Genomic DNA, 27,557 nt, shown 5'->3' with positions numbered 1-27,557 from the left:
CTGCGCAGCTGATGAGGACCAGCCCCTCTGGGTTGTTGCGGCTCTACCGGCTCCCGGCCAGCAGGTATTTACTGTCGCGGAGCCCTCCTGTCCGCGGGCTCCTCTGCCCCTGTCCTGCGGGCCGGCGTCTCTGCAGAGCCCGGTCCTGTCGGCCTCCAGGCTGCTGTCCCCGCATGGCTCTGCTGTGTTTGTCTACTAAGAGACTTCCTCTCATCTTCTTGTCTTCTAAGTGATACTCTAGTGATACTGTGGGGCAGAACGGATTATGTTAGAGGAACACAGCTCATAATTATTAATTTCTAATTAGACTCTCTTTGCTGCATATTCTAGGCAAAATTGCAGGCTTTGAGCCTTCATCTCCCCCTTCCATATCACTCAAACAGCAGAGATTTTGGCATGGTAAATCGCAGAGGGAGGTGGAAAACCTGATGCAAAGTGAGATAATGTAGTTCTTCATTATTATGGCTCTTCTGTGCCCTGATAGAAAACTTAAAAACATAGAAGGTGCTGACAGCAGATAAGTCACCTAGTTCCTGCTCTGCTTTAGGTATAAAGCCTGGGGAAAGTGGAGGAAGAGAATGTATTACCTGATTTTTAGGCTCAGATTGCAACTCACCCTTCCTTCTGAAGCGGTGCACTGGAGGAAGTGTGGCAAACCTAGGCTGAGCCCTGCAACTTATTTAATGTGACTCAGTGCACAAGATTATGAGTGCTAAGAGTGCTCAGCCTTTGGGACAGATTCTGGGGAATTACGAGATTCTTCATCCTATCTTGCGTGGCAATTAGACCTGACTTAGGCAGTGCCATACCTCAGACAAAATCCACAGGGCACAGTTTTGCTCTGGATTCTTATCAGGATGTGGGGTTTTCCCTCTGTTTTCCCCAGCAGCAGGGCCGGGAGTTTGTGGCTCTGCAGGGTGAGATTGAGAGGGCCCAGCTCTGTCCCTTGCTGAGAGATTTGTCTTGTCTCCCTGTTTCCCCTCCACCCCTGTTTGTGGGGATGTATGCTGTTAGTCAGAGACAGGTGCTGTCACTCATCCTGCAGTATGAAGGTGATGTGTCTGTAAGAAATACAAGGCTAACTAAATGGACTTCCATTGCCTGCTGATGTGCCATGAAAAGATTCCTGTCTTGCCTTGCACTCTGCAGCAATGTGTGTTGCTTTCCAGTGGCAAGTACATACCACAGCATCAGATGTGGGGAGCTGCTGTTTGCACCTGTGCCACGTGGTGAGCATTCCCCCTGTTCCAGCAGCCTCCCTGGAGGGCAGCAGGCTGCTTAAAAGGTCGGCGAGGTACCTGTGCATCACAGGCGTGAAAAGCTGCCTCTTTAGGCCCTGAGGCAACAACCTGCTTTCACTTTGTGAAGCCGAGCAGAAAAACTGGGGTCCGACAGTGGCAGGTATCCCTGAGCACAAGATGAAGGTAGCATGAGGGTATAAGAAATCCAGTTTGCTTCTCAATGTGAGTAGATGAGGTTTGGGTGGGAAAGTAATGGGAATGCTAAATGTTAACAGCAGACATTTACTAAAATGACAGCAAATTTAATCTGTATTAATGTTTAGCTTTTGAGACGCAGTGGAATTTTACTTTTTAAAAGGAGGTAGGAAGCCTAGAACTAGCTCTTTAATCTTCAACTGGAAAATACAATTTTGAAATCCATTCTCTTAGGAATGGAATAATCAGACAGAGTGATAATGGATGTTAAACCTACTCTGAATGTTATTTAAAGGATTTCTCAGATGGAAACAAAAGTTGATAGGATGGTGTCAGGCTCATGTGGACATCACCTTTACTTATGCAGTTATCCACCTGAAGAAGAAAGGTTGATCAGCATGTATTTTCTGGTTGGAAATGTGATTGGTTAGAAATTATCAGAAGTCATTATATGGTTCTTAAATATTTCCATTTGCTCTTTGTTCCAACAAAAGGCTGTTGGAACTGTATCCATATTTTTTTACAAGCATGGCTCTATGCAAGAGGACTTCACCACAAAGGGTATCCAGAGTCCTGCATCTGCTGGAGTCTTCATTATTGAGGAGAAAAGAACTGTTAGTCTTTCCCCTCCTAATGCTGAGCTCTCTCTCTGGGCACACTTTTGATCTCCCTTGGTCAATCCATGCCTGATACCATGTATACATGTCTTACTGTTCTCCACAGTGTAATGCTCTCCTGTTTTTCCCAAATGTTGTTACATTTCTTTTCTCCTTCCTCTATTTTTCATTTCTCTTTCCAATTTGTAGTGCATCTGCTGTCTCTGTTGTTTTTCATTTCTAATTTAATACCACCAGTGAATTTGTGTGTCTCTGCAGATCATTAAAAAGGGGCTATGTGGGACTACTTGTAAGAGAAAACACTGCATTCCCAAGATAGGTACAAACTGGTGTGTGTCAGTACTCTGTTTTGGAATTTTTAGCTTTGCTGAGTTCTTTAATGGATGCAAAGTGATCTCTGGATCTCATTTGCCACTCCAGTGTGAGAATACAAGGCACAAATTCAGGAGTTGCAGGACTTGAAAGGACCTGTGAAGCTCTAGGAAAAGGGCAGTTTCCTGTGTAAGCAGAGCAAAAAATCAAATTAACAAAATCCCCGTCCAGCCACAAAACCAGTCTGTGCTCAGCGTGGGCAGTTTACAGGAGTCCTTTCCTCCTTCCTACCCTCTGTAGAGTCTGTTTCAACCCACCATTGTGATCAGTGGCTGGTGAGCTGGCGGAAATGGATGTGTGCCTGAAATACGTGCAGTCAGGGGCCACACCTGTGCTGTGAGAGGAGTTCTGCTCCTCCGGAAAGCCAGGAGTCACGTGAGTGCTTTAATCCAGCACAAATCTCTGCGGCTGATGCAGCCAAAGGGAGCATTTGTTTTCTGTGGTGGGTGGCGGAGTTGGATGAGGGAACAAATCCAACTGCGAGCTACCACAGTGCCTCGTGAGGCCGACCTGAATGCCGGTATTGACACAAAGGAGGGAGTTTTTGGGGCAGGGAGGGAAGGTGGGCTGACACAGACTGAGCAATGTCACCACATGGCCCGTGGGGAGAGAGGCTCTGGGGGCATGAGTCTCTTCCTGGTGCCTGGTTTTAGGATGTGGATGGCACTGCTGTGCCTGCGAGGTCTGTACGTGTCAGCTGATGCCCAGGGTAAATTCACGCCCAAGTGCTAGAGCAGCATTGGACAGACCTACCCCTTCATTTTGCTTGTGCTCCCTGCTGGAGTGTTCACTAGGAAAACTCACATTCTCAGCCGTGGTAGGGAGGGCATGATGTGCTCATAGTTGAGCTCTGACTGGGTTAAAGGATGGCCTTGGGCAGCAGCAGGATTTCTGAAAGCCCCTGTAGGCTGCATCTCCTGGCACAGACTCCCTGCTGCCCTTGGCCCTCCTCAGCTGCAGTGCAGGAGGCAGCCAGCATTGCCCGGGTGGTAGTTTTAACTCTTTGTTACCTAAAATTCAGACAGTTTCAAAGCAACACAGCAGTAAATAAACCACTGGCCTCTTTGTACAGTCACATTCCTCCTGTTGCCCCTGCCACCAGTGTTAATAATGTTGTGCACAATTTCCCAAGCACAGACTGGGAGTTGGGGAGTGTGAGGTGTACCTTAAGGGGTTGGTGGCAGCAGTGAGTGTTTGAGGCTGGATAATACCCAGTGGTGCTGCATGAACTTGCTGTCAGGGAACTGTTTAAGTCGTGCTTAGCATTGGTCAGTGGCAGGATTGTAAACTGAAGCAAATAGCTTGGTACTGATTACATTCTCTAGAGGGGATGATGCAAAAGAAAATTGAATTAGAAATTAGCTTTGAAATGACCTGAAAGTTTTTTACCAACCACGCAGAGCTTTGAAACATCTGACATGAACAAAATAACCTATTTGAAGCAATAGTAAACTGCCATCTGCTGGTAAAAAAGTAATGCACATAATGAACCTGCAGACTTAGGAAGTGATAATTCTTATGTCTTTGACATGCTGCAGTCAAATATGTACATGACATGGAAGCTGCATATATTTATTTAATGGGTGGTTTTTATTTCTATTTGCATTTTCATATAGAATATGCTAAACAGATGCCTATAATATAACTAACTTTAACGACAAGCACAGAAACAAGACAATAAGAATAAAGAATGAGGACTAATAAAAGCAGATGAGCGATCAGGATGATGACAGGCTCCAAATGTGTCCTATTTACATTGCTAATAATGAATCACAAGCGCTTCCTTTTATTGTTTCCCTGTGTTAGACCCTCCTGTATGACCAGAATTGTAGCACTGAGAAACATTTCTTGCCATATTCATTTTGATTTGTATGTGTGTGTGGTTCCTTATACAAGCCTGTAAATGGGAACTGGGTCTTTAATTGTTCCTGATTTAAGTAGGTCATCTTCACCAATACACAAATCTCTTGTCTTCTTGTAAGCCAGGTCAGCTGTTGAAAAGGATATGGAAAATATTTACTACACAAATACGACCAGAGAAAATGATTTCACAAAGGACCACTCCCAGATGATACGGCATTACAGAACCAGTTTCCATAAATCAGCAGTATGATGAGAACACTGCAGGGGAGAGACGATCAGATTTCATGTTTTTATAGTGTGTACCAAGTGGGTGTCCTGAGCATGGCTGGGTCCCTAAGGTGCTGCTGCACTATAAATAGTCGTGTTAGTGTGAATTACCTCCAATGCAAACAGCAGGCCACTTGCCTTTTCATATGCAGTTTTGTTCATGTGCAGTTTTGTTTTATGATTGGGATTATTCCAAACATAGACTATTGTTTTAGCAAACTGATCTTCTCATAGGAAATATTTTAACTGCGCAAAGAAAAAATAGGTCAGTTCTTCCTTTGAAATCAGAAAGAAGTGTGTATTCGTAATATTTCCCAGGCTTATTTCCTTGGAACAGGTTTGGCAGGTATGAGAGGAAGTTAAAGATTTATTTTTGGTGCTATGTACCAGATGTCATACCTGCTCTTCTGAGACAGTTACTTTTATCTCCAGCAGTACCTGCTCTAGTAGCAATGAAAAAGTGACTTGAATCCCATTTAAAGCATGTAGTGTGCACTGTTCTCATGCCACTAAAGGAAAAGGAGGCTTGTTTGGGAGACTCCAGGCAGAGTCCTTATGCGTCATTATAAAGCAAACATGTTTGCATCCCTCTCAGCAGTGTTTTTGCCTTCTTGAAGATGTGATGAATTAATATGCCCGACTCCAGGGCTTGTGACCCCAGCAGGCACTGAAGGGCTACAAATATGTCCAGTTTGAAGTGCTGTTATATTTATGAGATCTCCACATTTATGGCTCATTTTGTAGCATCCAGGTGGTTCTTTAGAAAAGACCATTTCTGGGGAATTTGTGGTGCTGTGCACATTCCACTCACATTGGCCTTAATCAAATGCTGTTCAGTGTCTCACCTGAAAAGAGCCCTGCTTGGTGGCAGAGTAACATTAATACTGTAGGGACAAATCCTCAGCTCAGGAAAACACCACAGCTTTTTTTGACTTTTAATCTGTGGAGGATTTAGCCTTGGTGCATGGTCACAGAGGCAGACACCCTGCTCTGGGTCCTGTTTACTGAAATGCTCCAATAGCAACACAACATGGAAACAGAGCCAGGGGAACAGTGGTGCCCGTGGATTCCTATTAACAGGTGGGAGCTGAAGTACCCACCTGTACTGAGTTGCCATCAAAGACACCACTGTCCTCTGCTGTGCTCTGCAGTCTCCATGCCAACAGGACTCTGCCTTCCAGCTGAAGAGTGACTGATGGTTGAAATAACAGTCCCAGTTTATTTCAGGTATGCCACTGACCCACATGACCCATAGGAAGGATAAAGTAAAGGCAATCAAAGCAGCCTGTTCCTGTAGCCTCTAAGGGCTATAAAAATGGAAACATGGGAAACAAGCTCATAGATATATGAAATGAGGATGAGGGTTCACTGTTACAGGCTATAGGCTAAATCAGGAGTTCAGTGAGACTGAGATTTGACCCAGCAAGAGAAAGGAGATGAGTAAGAGATGATCAAAAGATAAAGCTGGTGTTTCTTCATGTTATGCTAGAATCACTCTGTTCAAAAAGGCTCCCAAACCATGGAGAGCTGGGGCGGGCAGGGGTGAAGAGGTGGGTTATGGTGATGGAAGGGTATTGTCATTACATAAATTGGAACATTTCAAGTCTGTTTAACTGTTTAGTGCCATATCCCATTAGTCTTTTCTGAGCTTACTTTGCAGTGGAACGGGAGAAACTGTGCTGACAGCACAACTGGTTGTTTGGCTGTTTCTTTTCTCTGTGTTTCCAGCAAATTAAGCACTGTGTCCTGCCTATGCTATGTTCAAGGTTTGGCAAAGGGCTTTTGATGGGTTTGCCATCCTTTTGCCCAACACTTAATCCTGCTTCCTTTTAGTTCTATGGCTACTATACCAAAATGCAATGGTCAGACTGAGTAACAGTAAAGCTACTCGTGATTTACCAAGGAGCAGGAAAACCCTTAGTGAGGGAGCAGTTTCTAGCAAAACTAGTAGTTCTCAAGATGAATTGAGGTCCTTGTCTTTGCAAGGATTACTGCATGGTGGATGCAGAAATGATAACCTAGCAGTTAAGTGCTGTTCAGAAAGCAGTAAAACACTCACTTTAAGAATCAAGAAGCATGAAATAGATACTGTTTTACTGGGGCAGGAAGGGGGGAACACTAGGAGAATCATGAAATGGCTGCATATTGTTAATTTCTGTGAATATAGTGACACTAGGAGACCTCTGGTATATATTTGAAATAAGCAGTGAAATAAGACTCGTGTGCTATGTGCTTGTCAAAGCCAGACATAGGGATTAGCTAATATGCTTATCAGTCAGGCAGTGTATGTGGAGATGCTCTGCTTTCACACTGTCTGCTGACTGGAATTGGGCCCACAAAGAAGCCAGGTGATTAATCTGCAGAGGTTTATTTTTTCTGAACTGTTAATGTCCTCTGTTTCAGGGCAACAGCCCATGGCTCATTAAGCAGGGAAGATTTGATAGCAAGTGTGAAGGGCAACACACAAAAATTCACTACACATCTCTTGTTTGAGCCTTAGAGGGTAGGAAAATTAAGTATTGGAAAAGTTTGTCCTGTGCTGAGGCAGAACCAGTGCTTCGTGAAAAGCAATGGTACTGTTAGAAAATATGTATTTGAGTCAATCAAGATAAAATTTAAAGCCACAATGCTCTTGTAAGGTGGTAGTGGACACTTGGTAGTAGCCCAGAAATGCACAGCTGCCACTTGAGCTGACCTGCTGTGAGAATCATCCTCTTCTTAAATCTGTTGCTCCATTTCTTTGGTGATTACACCTCACTCTTGCTGTGTTCTTTCCACCCGTACTGTTGTGTACTCTGGCACCTGATGCTGAGAAAGCAAATGGGGCTGCTGAGTCCAACAGAAATGCAACAGGGGAATTGAATACTCAGTCTGAAAGATTTTGCAATATTAGAAGAATCTTAAGGGGATTATTTTGAGATTATTAGTCACCATTTATAGTCTGTGTTGTACCTACTTATAAAATTAATTTCTATCATCAATTGAAATATTTGAAAATGTTTTGATTTAGGAAAAATATTTTTCTGACAGTATGGTGTTATGTGAGCATTCATTTATTAACCCTAGTAACTTTCTTGAGAAACAAGGAAGTATTTCAGCATTGTTTTTACAGACTGGGATACATAAGGCTCAGATGTATAGATTTACATCTGTATGTTCTAGTGTCTGCTAACTAGCATTTGGCCTTGCTTACTTTCATTCAACTCTTTCCTCACTTGAGCTCCTGGTCATGGGGCAGCTGTGTCCTCTGCAGCTTCTGGCACCTCTCTGATTGCAGCCTGTGAGCAAGTCCACGCCTGGGGGAGAGGTTGGCAGTGAGGGTGGGTTATTGTGGAAAAGGGGCAAGGAAGAAAAGCGAATGACTGTCTTGTTTCAGGCTCTGAGAAAGCCAAGCTCCCGTTTTGAACATGGGAACCAGGGAAGGAGAGTGGCTGCACAGGAGGGAGCAGACTGAGGATCTGTGTTTCCATTCCCAGATGTCCAGATCAGACATGAGAACCAATATTAGGAATACAGACAAAATCATGGGCCCTCTAATAATTTATTGGCTCCAGGAACAGGAAAATGTTGTAAACTGTAATTATGACAGACAGCAAGGTCATTGGAGACAGGAGTACCCAGAAAAACGAAACAAAACAAGCCTTCCAAAAAGACTTCTTAGTCCTATGGTGCAATCTTTCCATGCTCAATGGGTGTTTTAAATGGAACTGCTATATTGTTAGATATTTACCAGTAATCTGGACTTAAACTGTACTGTGGAATGCAGTGATAATGGGGAAGGATTGAGAATACTTGTTAGAAGGGGCAGCGAGAAAGTTTCAAGGGCTTCTGGGTTTTGCTTTCTTCTGAACCTCTTTTGGTTTTGTTGGGTTTTTTTCTTTTATTTTTTTCTTCTTTTTTGCTTTAAAGTTGTACTATAAACAATTAGAGGAAATTTAGCAGTAATATTGCCTGTGGAGGCTGGGAAAGTAAGAATGCATTCTACATCACTGTTTTCCTTTGTTTGTCTTTTTTTATCTTGTTTATCTTTGATCAGCTCAGATGAAATAACCAGCTAACTGATTTCCCATACAGGGCTGCCACTCCTGCTGATGAAACTGTGCTGACATGGGAGTATGCTCTGTAGCAGTCTAGCAGTATCCATTTCTTATTCCAGTACACTGACAGGTCATTCAGGGAGACAAAAAACTCTATTCTAAAGTGGAAAAGAAACTGCAATTTCAATTTTGTTTTGATTTGAAATTTTCCAGCTACCTATCAAGACCAAATCCTTGAACTATTTACTTAGAGTAACTGAAATACCCCTATTTGAAATAGTGGATATGCAAGATTTAGCCATTAAAGAGTTGGGGTAAAATTAAAATCCCCTTCAATAATAACTAAAGTCAGAGAAAATCTTTCAAGAAAATTAAACACTTGATCAAAAAGAGAGAAGGGTTATTGTTGAGAGCATAAAGATTAAACAGGAGAGTTGTCTCAGAGAATAACCATCAATGATAAGTAGCAGGCAGTTAATAATATCCCCTCAGGGATCTTCTTTTACTCATGTAGGTTTTTGGACAAATACAAGATTACATTTCTTATAGTTAAAATGTGAGGGAGCTTCATGTCATTCCAGAGTAGCAATAAAGCTTCAGTGGAATAAGGACAAGTGGAATGATAGGGAAGAGGTGACCCAGAAGCTAAAACAGCAGGAAATCAGTGACAGTTTTTCCACATAACTCTCCTTTCTGGCCCACAAATTCTGAGATCTCTCCTCAGTCTCCCTGAGATGCCTATTTTTTCATATCCACAGCACTGTATTAGTGCTGAGATTTTATATGGTACTGGCCCTCAATATGAAAAAGAAGGAGAGACCAAGTAAATGAAGAGTCTGATTCCATGTTGTAATTAAGAGCAGTTTTAAAGCTTGATCATGCAAATGGTTGAACTGGCAGAATTAAAGGCATGGTGGTCTGCAGCCAGGGGAAGGCACATAGGGTGGCAAGGATGGGGGCAGGAGGGTCTGGAGAACCTCTGAAGCCAGCTCTGCAGCTGGAGAAACTGTAACATGAAACGACTCCCTTGATCTCTCATTTTTCTTCCCTTATTCTCTCTGCCTATGTAATTGCAATAATAAATCTTTTTTGTTCCTTAACCATCTTGTGGCCATTGCAAACATTTAAGAATTAATGCAGTTCTCACACATGATGCACATGTTCTTCGTGTCCCCTTGTGTCCCTCCATTTATTCATTTATCATGTACACACAAAACTCCCATAAAATATTAATCTGAAATACAAATCTCTCTTTGCATCCTGGGAGCATTTGCATATAGTAATGTTAACGAGAGTATTAATTCTGCATGCACAGTCTGTGGACTGCACACAGGGCCAAATCTCTCTCAGCAACTGTGCTGAAATCAGTGGCAAATTCAGAAACGTTATTTTCATATTAAAAATCCTGAGTGGAAAGTGACAGTTTCCTAGAACTGAAATGTCCTTAAAAGTCAAACAAGAATATTCGAAGCCTTATTTTTCCTTCTGAGAATTCCTTTGTAAAAGGAATTTTATACTTTTGTATGTTTCTACCCAATGGTTCCTAGTAAATTGGTACAGTCTAGAAACAAAACGATTTTTTTTTTTAACAATGCTGTAATTCATTGGAAATCTGAACATTTCTTTTGCCTTTCTTCCCTGTTGGGAATATCAGGAGTAGCTACACTTCTTCCAGTTGGAGAAGGACATGCAGTTGCAGATGGACCAAAAATAGTTCAGTTAGGCTGGAGAGAAGATCATTTGCTGTGGGGTAACAAAGAGTGAAAACTGTCTGAGAGGGCATTTGATGAAATGGAAGTATGAGGAGGATCTCATTGGTGGAGGAAATCTCTGCACCTCACTCGTGGCTGTGAGCACAGGTGGGTTGTCCTGCCTTTGACTGTGGTGGGAGACCTAGGGCACCTTGGAGGCCACTGGGAGCCAGGGCAGTGCCTCTGGGACAAGGACACGTTTCTTGGTCTGGGTTTTACTCTGCAGGGAGGGAGAGAGGGAACAATCTTCTCTGAGCCTGATGGTCTGCCTTGGATCCTTAACCATCCAAAGCAGGCCTAATACAAAATCAGTACCAACAATGAAGGATGGGTTCTTTGTCTGCACCCAAATCCCACCAGACACAGAAACAGAGGGGCACTGTTACATACACCCCTTGCCCAGATTCAGTGCATCCCTGCAAGTAATTTTTTTCTCAGTGGATTGTTAAAGAGTTGCATTTCCCTCAGTGAAACTCATGTCACTGAAGGTTTACAAAAGATTCTTAAAGGGAAAGGCCCTGCAGCTGAAATTGGACCTTTCTTTCTGCAGGGCCAGTCTCTGGTGAGAGGCAGTTGCCAAAGCAGATCAGATCCCTGCTGCCAGGAGCTGCACCCCTTAGGGGGAAAGCTGGAGCTCTCAGCAGATCCCTGGCTGCTGTTTATGGATCCTTCAATTGTCTGTCTGTGCTGCAGAAAATCAAAGCACTCATGTTTCAGGAGCAATGTATTTTGAGTTTGACTTTATTTCTATTCTGATATTCAAATTCTGATGTCTGTACTTTGTGAAAACAGTAAGTGCCTTACTGTCTTCAGGAACAATGCCATTGATCCTTCCTAACTGTAAAGCATTCATTTGGCTGTACAGCTTTTAAAAGTATTATAAATGAATCATGTGAGACAACCTTCCACAGCTGGAGTTAAGCACTTCCATGTGCTTGCTCTATCAGGGACCGAGTTCTTAGGAAGATCTTTCGGGACTCACTGGAGATCCATAAGAAAATGTCTTGACTTAACCAAGCTGTGGTATTTCTCTTAATCACTAATACATCATCATCTTTTTTCTTTCACTTCCTTCTTATTCATGCTTAAATGAGACACATCTGTTTCCATTTTTCACATTGTTCTGTTATGTGAGTAATGATATCAAGCTTTTTTTTTTTCCCCCCACGCACTGTGAAAGAATAAATTAGTGTTAAATTTTGTGAAGTGCTTTAAAACACTAAAGCAAAACATCTGTTTCAGCTGCAGGTCATTAAGATAAAAAACCCTAGTCTGTATGCAGTGGCATCATTTGGCAAAACTGCCAAAAAATTTATCAGCTCAAACACATTTCTTTACCTGTCTTTTACTATAACAAGTGAATATGGTGAAAGGACAGTAAATCTTTGTCAGGGATGGTGCAGTTAAAAGTGTTCAGTGCAGTAATCCACAGCAGTACCTTGTAGTACTGAATCTTGGTCGGGTCTGGAGATGCCTGGAGGTTGCTGCAGCGTTGTAGACTTCAAGCTGAGTCTCCTTGACCTCCGCATCTTCCAGCCAGGCACAACATTGTGTAGGGGTTGCTACTTATGCCTGTAGATGTTTGTGTTACTGAACTTCAGCTCTGAATCATTCCACCCGTCCCCAGTAATTTAATTGTTTCCAGGGCAGGTGGCCAGAGTAAAGCTGAGCTGGCAAATCTACTTTACAGGTGAACTGTGACACTCTTTCCATGCCAAAGCCCAAATAGAGATGTCTGTGTTCCTCTGTTGGTAATGATCTCCTTTACAAAGCATTTTGAGGTGTAGGGAGCAAAAGCCAACAGCTACCTGAGAACTTGACTATTAATAAATAAAATAATCAGTATTAATAGCAAGTGCATTCCCTTAACTTGCAGGCAGGTCCTAGCAGGCAGATAATAACTTACTTCTACAAGAGGCAGTGTCCACCTGTGTTTCCCTCTGTCTTTAATTAAAAGGTCTCGATCCTTCCTTAGTGTAAAGGAAGTGTTGGGTGTCACAAATGTGCTCCAAAACTGGATATGGCTTTTTTGGCATCTTAAGAGAAAGTATTTATTTGTTCTTCCAATCTGCCAAAGCAGCAGCCAGAGCAATGTTGAGCAATTCTGCTCCACTATGCTCACACCCTCCCTGGAGCAAATGAATGGAATGTCTGGGGTCTTTAGCAGCCCTGTGCACTTTTTTAAAGCAGCACTGTGGTTCCCCTTTCATTTAAACCCTCCATTTGTGAGACAGGAGAATGTATACATAATGCTGCACTGAATCTGTTCACCTGCAGCTCTCCCCACCCCCCGTTTATGAGCATGATTTCCTTTTATGCACTGCTCTGTCACAGCTTGGCACGTTTCCCAAGACAATCCATACCAGAGAGGAGAATATGGCTGCTGAGCAGCATAGACAGGAGAAATGCCTTATGTAACAGATTCATTTAAATACTATGAGATGTTGGGACAGGCGAGACAACTGAAAGCAAAATGCAGCTCTTAATCTCTTGAGAATCATCAGTTCTGCTTGCCCTCACCATCATCAGCATCTAATAGTCACTGCCTGTCTCCATGCACATCTCCATCTTTTTCAAGGAACTGCCTGTGGCATAGTGTACAAACAGCTTGGCAAGCGGTTTTAGGAGAAGGGGTTTTATTTATTTTTTTTTCTCCTAATTTGTCATGAGCCTTATGAGCATTTCCCCACTAATATGCCTGTGGCATCATTAGGTGTTTAATGAGAGTGATGTTGCTTGAATATTATTGTTTTTATAGCTCATTTTGTTTTGACAAGTCTTCAGTTCTGTGGCACTTTATAGTGTGCAGACTTCCCCTTCCTGTATCAGATTTTGCAGAAATATTACCACAGAGGCATTGTCATAAAACCTGAAATAATAAATTATCAACATTCAATATGTTTGAGTGCAGTATGTGTTCAACACCACAGCAGTTTAATGACATGAATTAATTATTTTAGTGTATTTCTTTTGTAATATTGAAGCACCAGGAATAAGCCAATAACAGCCATGTCTCAGACAGCAGTTCAGTGCAATTCTACACAAATAGTTCTATTTGGATTCTTCTAGCAGTTCCCCAAAAGACCAGCTTGTACTCCAGTGGATAGTGGATCAGAGTCTTGTTCCTCACATACAGAATCTGGATCATTATAGGTTGTGCTTAGATGAAAATGCCAGCATTGTATCTGCAGAGAACAAGGCTGCTGAAATTGTAAGTATTGAATAGACCCACACAATGTCATTTTACCCCCTGCATTTTGTCTACATGTTGATGGTACTGCATCCATTTCTTTACTGATGAAATTAAATGTATACAGGTTTTGTGTACAGACAAGACCATAATTCATACTTAGGAAAATCCTATCTTCATTTGCCATATCAAATAGGTGATCAATGCTGAACAGTGCATTTATTGAACAGCTGTGTCAATGCAAGAAAAATGGCTGTATTTTTAACATACTAATTAATACCCATTAAGTTCTCACTTTTATGTTATCTTTCAAGTAATTTTACCTGGTTTAGGCTGTCAGTACATATTTTCTTACTGCCACAGTGGCAGAGCCTTTAAAACAGCTAGCTGCTGTCATGAAATTGGCTTGCTGGCCTTTTGCTAAGGTGAGGGGAGTTATGGGGCAGAAGGACAGTGATGGTGCTCTTGCTGCTTCCTTGTGCAATGTGTCCTGCCTGACCTTATAAAGGGGAAGAAGCTGCACCTCTCTGCAATCCCTGTTCTCCTCCCACCACTCCACAATGTGACTGCACAAATATTCTGCTCTTGGGATTCCTGCTGCAGGTCCCAAAGGTCTGTGTCCCCAGCACAGGCAGTGGAGCTGCACAGTTCCAGGAGTAAATAATGTTAACAAAGCAGTAATTGTATACATAGTTACTGTTTCAAACATTCTTTTACTGGCTTCCAAGGACCCTATTATTATGTCTTTGTTTACATTTAATAGCAGTTACAGCACTTAACTGGCTTCATTTTGGAATCCTTGACGTTTCTCTTGCCAGTACTGGCACTGTGAAGATCAGAAACAAAGATGTGCCTTTTTACTCTGTATCTTCTGATAGATTTTGTCATTTGGCAACTGTTGTTCTGTTAGACTTTGCAGAATTTGGACAGGATTCTGATCTCCTACAAAGTGACACACACACTTATTAGAATGCAGGAACAGGTTTGGGGCCTTTTTTCTGAATACACCATGCTGAGTGCCATGCATGAGGAATTAGAGGCAGTCTGTTATTATGTGGCCAAACAGCTGCAGGAACTTCTAGTGTGTGCTTTTAAATACTAGCAAAATAAAAATCAAAATAATATTCCCATGAAGCAGAATGTAAAGCACAGGCACTCCTGCAAGTCTCCCAGGCTTTGGAAAAGAATGATCAAATCTGGACCAGGCCAGTGTTCTTACACTTAAAGTTCCATTGAAGTAACATATAAACTAAGGAGAAATTTTTGAGTTCTTCTAGAAGCTCTTTTGTGGTAGTTCCTTTTTCTATAGTCTCTTTTCAAACCCAGGCCAGTGTAATAAAAAAAAAATCTAAATTAAATGAAACTCAAGGCTTGAGTTGGTGGGGTTTTTTTGAGATCCCATAGCTAGGATGCATTTTAAGTTGAGGTTGATACATACTACATTTTGTATTAGGTTATTTTTCTTTTTAGGTACACAGGTGCATCACTCACATGACATTTCCAGTGGGGTACTCCTCAAGACATTTAATTTTCCTGCTCCTGCTGGGAAATGGGACTTGTTTAGTCAGCCCCCCCTCCTTGCAAATAAAATATCCTCATCCTGCTCAGAACAAAAGAACTGCCAGATGTAGGCAGGCCAACTAGTTTTGTCCTTCTGTCCAGTAAAAGTGCTCCTGTGCTACCATTAAGTCTGTGTTGCCTGAGGATCATGTGCCCTCTGGGACTCCCTGGGCGTGCTCCAGCTGGGATGCTACAGGAAAATTGCTCAGAAACCTTCTCAGTTTCTCCCCAACATGCATGGAACTTGGATCATCTCCACTCAGTGACGTTCCCTGCTGCAGCCCTGTACCTCTGCAACAGAGCCATGTGGCTTAGTCTTTACACTGCAGCTCTGCACCTGTGTGTGTGCCACACCCGCCCACACCTGCTCTGCACCAGCTGGCCATGTGGCCCTCTGGTAAACAGTGATGTGTTGGTCTTCATCACCCCCAGTGCAGCCTGCAAACACTTTGGGCTTCTCACAGTCTTCTTCCACCTTTGGGAAGCCACAGCTACCAGCCAAGCCTTTTCTGCATCTCTTAACCCTTAAGAGGAGGATCAGCTACCTTCCTTCCCAGAAGGAAGAGTGACACCCCCACACCCATCCCCGCATTGTTTGCAAGCCAAAAGGAGAGAACACTACAGATTTTGTTTCTGAAGTGAAGGCCTGAAGGTGGGTCATCTCAGAATGGACTGAGAAACCACAGAGGTGCTCACCATCTCAGGGAGGAGACCAACTGGCTGCTGCAGCAGGATCAGGAGGCTGGTCAGGGATGAGGTTTTTAACATAAAGGTAGGGGTGTGTATGTTGTGGGTTCTATGTGATATGTGTGTGCTGATGTCACATGAGTACTGGAAAAGCCTCCCATGATATCCTGCTGCTATGGGACAGAGGTACCTATGAGATCTGGAGACCTAATACAGCCTGTAGGGACGGCTCCTGTGCAAGTGATTCCCAACATCTCTGCAGTCAGAGCTCCCCACTTGCTGTTGCCCCAGGCTGTACTTTACAGTGACCCTTTCTGGCATAAGAGCTACAGAGGGGCCAGAGTTCCCCTGTGCCTGGGGTTGGAAATGGTGGCTCTGTGTCCTGAATGTTCACCCTCGTTTCCAGCCTGGGCCTCTTGTTAACACAGGTATCAGCTCCCTGAACTTCTATGAAGCCCTATGATCTCCTGTTTTTGGGTCTGTGCAGCAAAAGCAGGGTGTGCTCTCAGAGGGTGTTTTCAGCCTCTCTGCTCTCAGCAGGCTGCAGAGCTGTTTGATCAACACAAGCTTTGACAGTCAGGCATCATTAATTTTCCACAACCTACTACTTGAAACTCCTGAAAGGATGGGCTGTCACTGTTCCTCGTAGCCTTTGCTGGCCTGAACTGCCCTCTGCACAGTCCTACTGTAGCACAGGGGGGCTGCATGCCTCGAGCCACTGCTCTCCTCTCCTGGGCCTCAGATTTAAATTCTGTCAGCTCTGTCAGGGAAAAAAGGGAATTCTCAATATATAATTATTTCTTTTTAAAGGATGAGATAAACTGTAATGCATTAATAGTGGAAGCGATCATATAAAATTTAGGCTTAGTGAGTACCCATTGTCTTAAATTAATCCTAATAAGCACTGTTTTCCCCAGCATGTGCCATTTTAACGGTCACTGTGGAGAGCTCTGCTTCCTCAAACTATCACAAATGAGATGACACCTTCCTCTTTTGGAAAGCATAATTGATAAAATGTGACAAAACATAGTTATTGCTTATTCGTAAATAGGATACTTTAAAAACTACTCTCTTACATTGATTGGGTTAAATGACTTGCTGATTAAGACATCTGCATGAAATATTAAACCACCATTATCTGGCTCCTGTTAAAATTCAAAATCAGGATTCTCTTTTGTGCAGAGTAAGTAAAAACTTCTATGCTGTTTTAGAGTAGAATATAAACGTAGTAAGTAAAAGCCAGAGGTCTATTTGAATGACAATTCACACATAACTTCGTAAGAAGAAATTCTAATATGCTTGGGATGGAATTAGAAGGACACATTTGACACACTAATAGACAGATTTGAGTGCTTCCTGAGTGTTCAGATATAGCTGCTTCTGCTGAAATTCTCAAACTCTGCTGACTATTTCTGCTTTTACAGATACTCCATTTTTACTCTATGAATTATCTGCACTAAAAATACTAAATAATATCTTAACTAAAAATACACTTCCAAAGCTTTATGAGTCCATTTCCACACACTTTATTGGAACCCAGAGCCAAGGCCTGTGAAACTGGGACAAATTTGAAAACTGAACATGACTGTTCTTCCAAGTTTCCTCACTCTTTCTTTTGTCTGAGAAACCTCTACTCAGCATGCATTCCAGGATACTGAAATAACTATTTTACAGTTATTTTAAATACGTAGATTTTTGTTAGTAGGAAAATTAATGCTAGAATTTTCTTTCTTAGAGCCTGGTTGAAAACTCATTAAAGTCTTTGCAGTTATTTCAATGAGCTTATAATGAGACACTTTATGTTTGTATGAGCTTCACACTAAAGCCAGTAGTGGTATAATACAAGATCAGCCTGCAAATCCCAAACCTGACAGTATTTCCTGAATGAGATGATGGCATATGAACTGCTGTTCAAAATAACTCACTTGAGAGTTTAAGTGGGATGTGATATGGAAATACTGGATGAACAAGAGAGAAGCAAAAGTTTCAATATATCTTTTGATCATTGCTGAAGATACTTTTTGGCAGAAGAGTGGTAATGGATGTGGTCAAAGTGAGGAGCCTAAGAGATGCTCCTCTTCCTTTGGCATAAAAAGGGATTGGCAGGGAGGTTGGAAAGGAAAAACTTATTGGGTAACAATGCTGTCATTATAATAACCCTAGGTTGTACCTTGGTCTTTTCTTTTTTGTTAACCATGCCAACCACAAAATTTAATAAATAATTTTTCACATTTGCATATTGACTCTAAGACTGTGTACAACTATGTAGTTTTATGTAGTTCCCACCCCCCCACCCTCCCCTTTCAGGATTCAATTACAAAGATGTCTGGTTTTATGCCCTGAAGATACATACTTATCCATACACTACAATATAGTCTAAAAAAGCTTTTGTAGTTTTTTTTTTTTTAAGCTTTATCTCTGATGTTAGAAAACTCAGGTATATTCATAATTAATTGTCTTGATCAAAACCAAACTCCTTACAATTAAGAAACAAACAGAAGGTATGGCATATCAAACAGACTTTCTGCTGCTGTGATCTTACCTAAACACAAAGTGAGATCCCCAGTACTTCCACATTAATAGTAGTAAAGTGTTTTTTTGCTTTCTTTACTTCTTCTTTTGAAATGATTGCTATGTATCCCCGTATCCAAACCTCTGGCACTTGACAAACAATAATAAAGATTTCGGTAATTGTGTCAAGCATAAGGACAAGAAGGTGTGTATGTCCATGCAACAGTGAGAGAAATCAGAATTGCTGATGTAGCAATTGCCTACCAGGCAGAGGAGTAGGAAATTGCAGGGAAAAGAAGGTGGTTTGAAATCCTGCCTGGCAATGATTTTGACAGCTGAGAGACACTGCTCATTTTTCAAGTGCTGTTAAAACATATGGAACTTGCTTCTAAAGGCAAAGGGTTTTGGTGAAGATGTCTTCACTTGGATCTTTGTCCTGGCTTCCATCTGGCCAGATGACTTTGAAGTACAGAAGTGGTGGGGGTTGGCTAGTAAAGCCTTTTTCTTTTGGGGATGGTATTGAGATGGTCTTTGTCTAAGAGAGGTGGCTTCCTGATGTTGTGCCACCTGTGTCCCTCACTGGACATAGAGAAGTCACAGCTTTGGAGATGGAGTGTGCCTGAAAGGATTCTTGTCACTGATTCTCCACATTGACATTGCTCTGGTCTCTAATACGTGCTGCAGCCATGAGTGTGACCGTGATGCCAGTCACAGAGGGGGATGTAGGAAGTGGAGTGACACACCTTGAAGAGACAGAACATGACACTGTCAGGCCTTGTGCAGTTTCCCTCTCATCACTGGTGCTCTGCCAGCACAGCACGGTCGTGGCAAAGGTCCGGCATGTGGCCCATAGTGGTAGGAGCTGGATTAATTTGTGCTGTGACCTCTGCAAGGAGATTTTAAGGCTACCAGTGTGACACCTGAAACAAGGATCTTGAAATTACTATTTCTGTCTTCTCCTTGTGTGTCATTTTGGCACTATAATGTGAACTGAATCATCAGTTAAGCAGAGCTATGATAATTTATACTCGTTAAATCTTTTCCATCATCAATGGAAGGCCAGTTTATTGCCACTGCTTTCTTCCTCTCACACTCAATTATAATTAATCAACAGATTCAGGAAGCAACTTGTTATGGTTTTGTTGCTCATAGCATATTTTCATATATTAATGCTTCCTCTGTGTGGTGCAAATGGCAACTCTCCAAGTCAATACATTGTTTTTAAGAAGGTCAGTGTTAAAATGTATGGTGGTATTTTCCTACACTAATATGCTTTCTTTGGTCTTTGAATTCGGTGTAACTTGAGCTCAGTAACTCAGATGTGAGAAGAGAGATGGCAGATCCTCCTGAAAGGAACACAGATGTAGGCTTAGCTGGTGTCTTTTTAATGGAGGATGAATTAGAATAACACCTGATGAAATAAAATAAGCATGAGGATTAAGGTTAATTAATGACAATTGATAATTAATCCAGGATTTGTAATTGATAATGCTTACTCTGGTGGTACCTGTGGAACAGCTAAGAATGGAGCCTGGTGTGCCAGGCAGGCAGTGGTGCCCCAGCAGCTGCTCCCCTCTGATCAGTGGCATATGACAGGAACACTCCATCGTGGTGAGACTGAGAACAGGAGATGGCTGTGGGAAGCTGGGAACGAGCTGCTGTCCTGGCAAAAGCTGGTTTGTAATTGCAAGCACAGGCCCAGCCAAGGGGAGCAGGTCTAAGCAACAGACATGGAAATCTTCGTACCATTGCCTATGGAAAGGAGCTGAGCAGTGAGAAAACAGTTGTCTTTATTATGTAATCTGAGCAATCTTCTCCTAGCTGTGAGATTTCAAACACTTAGAACAGTAGGACACTTCTAAAGGCAATCCACAGTGCCAAGCAGTAATGTTTCTCTAGGCATGCTGTCGAAACAACCTTCTGTTGCAAAATATTTTATTTCAGGACTAACCTTATCTTGGGATCACTGTTAAGAGAGACATAGGTTTAATGGTTAATGGTTCTAATTTTACCTGTATGCTCTTACCGCTCTCTTACAATTTTACTGGTAATTCTAAAAGTTTAATTCATATTGACAAAGATTACAAGAATATCTTGATTTATGGCAGACACTAAATTTATAAATAAAATACATTTTTTGTTCTGTCTGAAAAGCAGACAGGACAATCCTCTTTAATTAACATTTACAATTGTATCTCAAAAGAGCCTGTGAAACAGGCAAGCCAGCAAAACATGAATCAACATCTCAAGCAGCAAAAAAAAAAAAGATTAGGAAAAGTCACTTTCCCCATTTTGGTTTTTACAATGTTGAAATAAATCAAACTGCCCTAAATAATTCTTTTATTAGTTCTTCTAATATTTCAATTGAAATAATGTTGATTACTTTTTGTTGAAACAACCAGTATATTGAGTTCCTAAAATCGTGGATATTAAGCGAAATCATCATTATGGCATTGTTAGAAGGGCCAGGAAACCAGACACATCTCTGTAGAGCGTAAAGAAAAACTCTTTGGCAAGTTGAGCAATGAAACACAGATATCTTTCATACCATGTTTCTGTGTGCTTGTTTTTGTAGTTAAAAGGGTCTAAAGGCAAAGACAACACAAACTTTATATATTAAGATAAGGGATTTTATTAGTAAAACCATCTCACCTTAAAAAAATTCCATCATTATATCTTATGTACTCAAAACCTCTCCTTTTTCAGACTGTAGTAGTGTATTTAATTAAAAATGCTACTTTTCTATAGAGGCCATTTTTGTCTGAAATTCAGACATCAAGAATCATTTCAATTTTGAAAATGTTATGGAAGACAAAATTTTCTACCAAGGGCTATGGTATAAAGATGAGATTGAAATACTAAATGGAGAAGGAAAATGAATGGGCTAAATGCAATGTATCCATTACATGACAGCATTTTGTAAAACATACAGCTTTAAATTGTTCTACAACTCAAAATTATATAGCTTAATATTTTATCTGTTGTTGTTTTGTTTGCTGTACACAAGATAACCAGAATATGTGTCAAGCGAATATGAAATTTTCACGGAATGATGCATGTAGTGGTTATATTTCCATGGTGAAGCATTTTGCATAGAGTTAATGAAGTGCTTGGGGTCCTAGGGAATTAAAGGTGCTATATAAAATGTAAGAAATTATCATTAAAAAGTTTTTCCCTCCAGGCATTTGGGATTTTGCTATGTGTTACAAGGAGGCATTTGCAGTCTTCTTTCATTCAAAATGCTTCAGCTTAAACCTGTTCCAAGTCTCACTCTGCAGCTTCAGCTACAAAAACGTTTATATGAAGAAACAGTTTCTAAATTGGTTGCAGTTAATCATACTTTTCTGCTAACTTGAAAGAACCTGCCTTGGTTTAAGCTTTTTATAGCCATGTTGAAGACCAGGAGGAACTACGCAGCATCATTCTCTCAAGAGATTTTCAAATGCTGTTTTAACCATTATTGGGCCTTGTCTGCATTGGTGGAGAAATAATACAGGACACAGCCAGAATTCCTGCAAACAAAAAGCCAGCTGTGCAGTATCTGGTTTGATTTTGAAGAATCCTATTGTGTGGTTCTTTACTGGACATACATTTTCTTTTGCTGACATTAGAATGCTTCTATTTTGTGCAGACATGCAGTCCTAATTTTGTGTCATTTTTTGTCTATTTCTCGAGTCTTCTTAATCCATCAGGCAACCTTTAAGATCATCTACTACTTTTCACATACTATAAATTGCAACAGAAGTGGAATTAGAAATCAAAAAAAGACTTCTGACACCACTGGACATAACCTTTCACCACACTGCCATTTTAATGAAATATTGCTTTATTCATTCACACCAAATGTGGAGTTTTCTTTTGATCCACAGATTATGTGAATCATAAGCATTTTTAAGAGTCCACATTGCTAATGGAATTGGACCTCTTAGTTCAAGTATTAAGTTGAGAGATTAAAAATTTGCTACATATCTTTATTAATAAATTGTGGGATTTGGCAGCATTAGAACTGAAGTTCAGGTTTTCTTATGCTAAGCATTTTACTTGTTCACAAAAGATGTGAAATATAATAAAACACTGCCTCTTTTTCTGTTTATGGAATTTGGTGATTTCCTTCAGTTATTAATTGCAGAATTGAAGCAAGAATTGCTGTTCCTTAAATTTTACCTTCTATGGGACGAAATATATTTAAGTAAGTGTGATGACCTTAAAATGATTGCGTGCAATAAAAGATATGATTTTCAGCAAGAAGCATAGGGGTAGTATTAATATTTGCTTTCTCACAGTTTTATTGTTTGTATTTTGGTTAGCATGGAGCACATATGATGTAAGAATCTTAGAAGGATCTGTGGATTGCATGAGATGATAATGTTTCTTGTGTTTAGGAGCAGTGGAAAAACTGTCCTTACAAGCTCCACAATAATTAGAACCCGATTTTATAAATGTGTATTTTCAGAAAACAAGCTTAATTCTCAGAAGAATAATATTAGCACTCATTAGGGGACTGAATGCTTTGGGGTACTGTTAATGAAATTCATAGCCTTTTGCCTGTGGGCTATCAGTTTGAATTCAGTCTAACTCAGTGGAGATTGAAAATTGGCCTATTTAATGGCCCTTTAGTCATCTCTAATGAGTAGAGTTTGGTGGGTCTCAGTCCCACAACATAAACCACTCACACTGCCTTCTCCTAACTGGCAAGCTCCAGAGAAACCCCTGAATTTAATGGATTTTGGGGGAAATTAGCCTCTGGTACCATGGAGAAAAAGCAAGGAAAAGCAAAAGCTGTGATAGACGATGGTTACATGAGCACTAATACACACATTATTTTTAAATGTGAAATTTCTAGTGATATATAAAGTTTATAAATTAGCAAATTAGCTGAGCATGTGACATATGTTGCCACACAGCTATACTGATTGTAACATGACAAAGACTCCCAAAGGGGATATCCACACCTGTGCATAAGATCTTGACAACACATTAAATGTTTAAATACCTCTGGGATTCACTTTTGTCAGAAAAAAATAGGATCAGAACAGATATCTGGGTATCTGGATAGTAACTGCAGCTACAGAAAATTATGCTGAAAACAATTATTACCTAGTGTGCCTCCATTACTTCACAGCAGTCAAATGCTTCTGTATTTTTCTTATAGATATTCAACTTAATATTAAAAACTGTACTATCAACATTTCCAGGATCCTGTAGTGAATATATGCCAGTTTTATTTAACTGTGTCATAACAGAACTGTTCCTAATGTCTAACTGAAATTTCTCAGTACAGTTTAAGGCTGTTACATTTAGCCTTGTCTGCAGTGGACTCGTGAACAATGGATTTTTCTGTCCATAGTCTTTTATTCTCTAGACTAAAAAAACATCACACATTCCTATTTTCAGTTAGGGTCACATCTTTTAAAATGGTGAATTTTTTTTTTCCTCCTTCCTTGTACTGTCTTCTACTAGAAGTTTTTGAAAGAAATTTTTGTTGAAATGCAGAGGCCAAATCTGAACATACAGATGAGGCTTCACCAGTGTTAAAGATGAGGAATTCTTCCTATGTCCTAGATATGACAGTTCTGTTTATGCATGTCTCTGTACTGCAGCTTTTTTCACAACAGTGTGACACTGTTGATGCATGTTCAGTTTGTGATTTACTCTGATCTCCAGCCCCTTTTCTGTAAACCTGGTGTTTATTCATCTGTTCCCAGTCTTGCAATTGTGCAATTGTTATTTTCCTGCTTAAATGTTGAAGTTGGCACTTGTATTTATTCAATTGCATCATATTTCTGCAACTATTTTTTCAGGAAGGTTTTGAATGCTTTTCTTGTGCTGTAGCATGCTTCCAGCTCTGCCAGTTTGGCATTGTTGGCAAATCCAATCCATGTAAACTGTATTCTGTCACTCATATAATTAGACTCAGTACCACACTCAGGACATACCCACCTCCAGGGAACCATATTTGCTGTCCTGCTATTTGTCACAGTGAAACATCGCTGATGTAATTTTGTACCACTGCAGTAATTTCATTATGTTATGTCTTTTGCTTGCTCAATTAAGATTTCTCTGAGATGGTGTCAAAAACTTAAGTCAAGCCATAACCGATTGGGCACTACTCACATCCAGGGCCTGTTATCCTGTCACAGCTAGGGATGAGTTTGGCTTGATGTGATTTTTTTGACAAATCTATGTTGGCTGTAACTTATCACTTCATTAGCTATCATGTACTTAAAGATGTGTGATTATTTGATTCAGTACTTTTCTGGGAATAGAGGCTGGAATGATGGACAGTACTTGGCCCTACCTCTTCCCCCTTTTGAATTACATGTGCTGTGTTTTACCTCTTCCTCTCTCCCTGACATCTGTTCTCCTTGAGCGCTCTGACCACCGCCCACAGCTCTAACGTTGCCTTTATCAGATTTTCACTCTAATGTGAAATCCCTCGGGCCCAGCAAGTCTGAAGGGGAAAAATTAACTCATCTAAGCAGTCTCTACGCACTTAACATTGTCCCCTGACTCCGGGAGAATTCCCTGTGTGAGCCAGGGCTTGCTTCAGCAGCATTTATCACAGGAGAGAATGGCATCGAACGTGTCTTTTTGTCACCTCGTGGCTTCCCGCCCCCCGGGCCGTGCCCGCTGCGCTCAGGTTCCCCCCGCGCCCTGGCACCGTCCGCAGGAGCCTGAGCCTGAGCCTGAGGCTCCCCTCCGCCGGCTCGGGAGCGCCCCGGCGCAGATCCTGCCGCACCTGACCTGCTTTCCCAGGCCTGTGGGAAGGGCCGCCCGCCCCCGCGCGCGGCGGAGGTGAGGGGAGCCCTCAGGGCGGGCGGCGGCCGCGCTGGCAGCCGGCCTTGTGCCAGGGCGCGTTCGGGGAGCCGCCCGCGGGGGGCATTTCCTCCGGGCCCGCGGGGGGCATTTCCTCCGGGCCCGCGGGGGGCATTTCCTCCGGGCCCAGAGGGGGAATTTCCTCCGGGCCCGCGGGGCCGCGCCCGGGCCCGGGGAGGCGCGCGCTGCCGCGGCGGGGAGGGGGCGCGCGCTCCCTGCGGGGGAAGGGGGGGATGCCGCGCGCGTGCGCCCTTCGGCCGCTGCGGGGCGCGTGCGCGGGTGTGTGCGTGTGCGTGTGGCCGCGCTCGGAGCGGTGGGGCGGTCGGGAGGCTTGCGCGATGACGTCACGACGGCGCGCGCAGGACGTAACCCCGGCGTGACGCACAGCCCGGCGAGCCCGTGAGTTTCCCGTTACGATTTATTTTTTTTGTAGCGCGCCCCTGCCGCCCCCGCCCGGCCGCGCAGCGAGTGGGGAGAGCGGGAGGCGCGGCGCCCCGCGGGCCGGGCGGCGCGGGCCGGGGCCGAACGGAGCCCACCCAATCCGGGCCGGGCCCGGCCGGCCGCCCTAGCGGCGGGTGGCGGAGCGGGCGGCTCTGCCCCATCCTGCCGCATCGGGAACATGGCGGCCGCCTCCGACCTGGTGCGGCACCGCGGCTCGGCCGCGGCCGCCCCCGCCGCGGTAAGTGGCCGGGCCGGAGCGGCGGCGGCGTGGCGGAGGTGGAGCGGCCCGGCAGGCACTGCCCTCCCCGGCCCTTCCTTCTCCGGCCCGCCTCGTCGCCTCTCTCCGTCCCCTCAAGCGCCCCTCGCCACCTCCCCGAGTCGGCGAGCCGCGTTCCCGGTGCCCCGGCCGGGTGGGACACAAAGGGCTGTGTCGAAGAGGGTTTTGTGCGGTCACATGAAGCGGCGCAGCCAGTGAGCGCGGAGCGGGGAGGGGGAGCGGGGCCGCCGCCATTGCCAGGCGCGGAGGAGCCGGGCGACCCGGGGCGGCCGCTCGGGGCCTGGGGCCGGGCCGGCGGAGCCAGGTAATGCCCCGCGGGCGGGGGCGGCCGGGCGGGACGGTGCCGTCGCTCGAGGGTGGCCGGGGTGACCCCGGGGACCCGCAGGCGGCCGTGCCTTGCCGCCGCCCGCCCCGGCAGGTCCCGCAGGGCCGCCCGTGCCCCGCCGCGCTCTCCCTGGTCCGGGTCCCGCCCGCGCTGCCCCCCTCCGCTGGCGGCCGGCCCGGGAAAGGTCGTGCTGCCGGCCTGGGACAGGGGGAGCCTGCGCTCCCCACCCTCCCTTCGTTCCCTCCCTGCTCGGCGTGAGGCGGAGAGGCTCTGGAGCGCCCGGGGTCGTTACAAAGGGCCGCCGTGCCCTCCGGGAGCCGTGGGAGAGCTCCCGGCGCAGAGGTGGTTTACAACAGCCAGGGAAAAGTTACCAGTTCAGGTATTAAAGTCGTGTTTTCGAGCTCCCAGCAGCTTCAGGATCTGGCGGTTTCTCGGACAAAGTTTGTGTTATCAGCTTGCAGTGATGAGCATCATCTTGACGAATGGAACTAGTGCGAATGTAGAAAGTTCTTTCTCTTCTTATGGCTCGTGTGTAAGCTTCAGCCTGTTTGCAGTACCTCTGCTGTGGTAGTGTGGTCTGTAAACTGGCAAATCAAGTGGTAGTGGAAAACAAGTATGATATATCAAGAAAAGGTTTCCATCAATGCTATACTCTAGTCCTTTAAGCAAAACCTCATTCGTGGTGATATTCTGATTCCTGCCCCCCTTTCCAGGGCATAATTTAATTATGAAGATTGTGTCATGGAACTTTGCATTCAGACACATATGAGGAATGAATGTGCACCAGATTTTAAAGTGAGAAGTCATTTCATGTTGTATAGAGTAATGAGTTAACATATTAATTAATTGACAGAGGTTTTTAATAGAAGTTGCAACATAATTTTTCATTCAAATTATAAAACAGATTTTAAAGAGAACACTCTTCACGGTGAAGGATGAAGTGCTTCAGAGTTTTGGTAACTTAAAGGGATTCTTCTGTGTAGAATTCTTTACTACTTAACTTGTGTAAGGTTGGTGATTTGAGGACAGAATAAATAGACTGATTAGACATTGCAGAATAAATCTGGGGAAGCTTTTGGTGGGTCACTGCAGAGAAAATGCAGCAGTTTTCTTACTGGAGAGGAGTTTAAACAGTGCACCAAAGAGCAGTGCAGTGTGACAATCCTGTTACACTGACTTAGAGTCAGAGCTGATGTTGCAAACCTGTATAATGTAACTGCAGAGGGATATGGTGGAGAGTTAAACAAGAATTACAGTGAGAATTGAAATTAATAATCTTCAGAATATCTTAGAATAGTTTCTTCTGATATCTAGTATTCATTCCAACAGATACCATTTTTTCTAAAAAGACCTACCTAATGAATAGTTTTGTAGAGAAAAATGCCCATAATGTCGCCAGAGAGACTT

General features: G+C 43.1%; 1 protein-coding gene across 6 annotated transcripts in view; it reads left to right on the top strand.

The window, feature by feature from the left end:
• Positions 1-27,557, top strand: part of ZNF644 (zinc finger protein 644) — a 74,477-nt gene continuing 46,920 nt past the window's right edge. For 4 of the 6 annotated variants that reach the window (XM_083867555.1, XM_083867556.1, XM_083867551.1 and 1 more), the window contains exon 1: positions 25,445-25,506. The gene's annotated coding sequence lies outside the window, so the exon portion shown is untranslated. Of the gene's footprint in view, positions 65-25,444; positions 25,507-25,727; positions 25,787-27,557 lie in introns of those variants that run through there. The other 2 variants (XM_083867553.1, XM_083867552.1) reach the window with 2 other exon arrangements.

This window comes from Zosterops lateralis, assembly GCF_965231275.1.
Source record: "Zosterops lateralis genome assembly, chromosome: 9".
NCBI classification, from domain to species: Eukaryota; Metazoa; Chordata; class Aves; order Passeriformes; family Zosteropidae; genus Zosterops; species Zosterops lateralis.
Note: the sequence above shows the minus strand (reverse complement) of the source record. Positions and strands in the feature narration are given on the sequence as shown.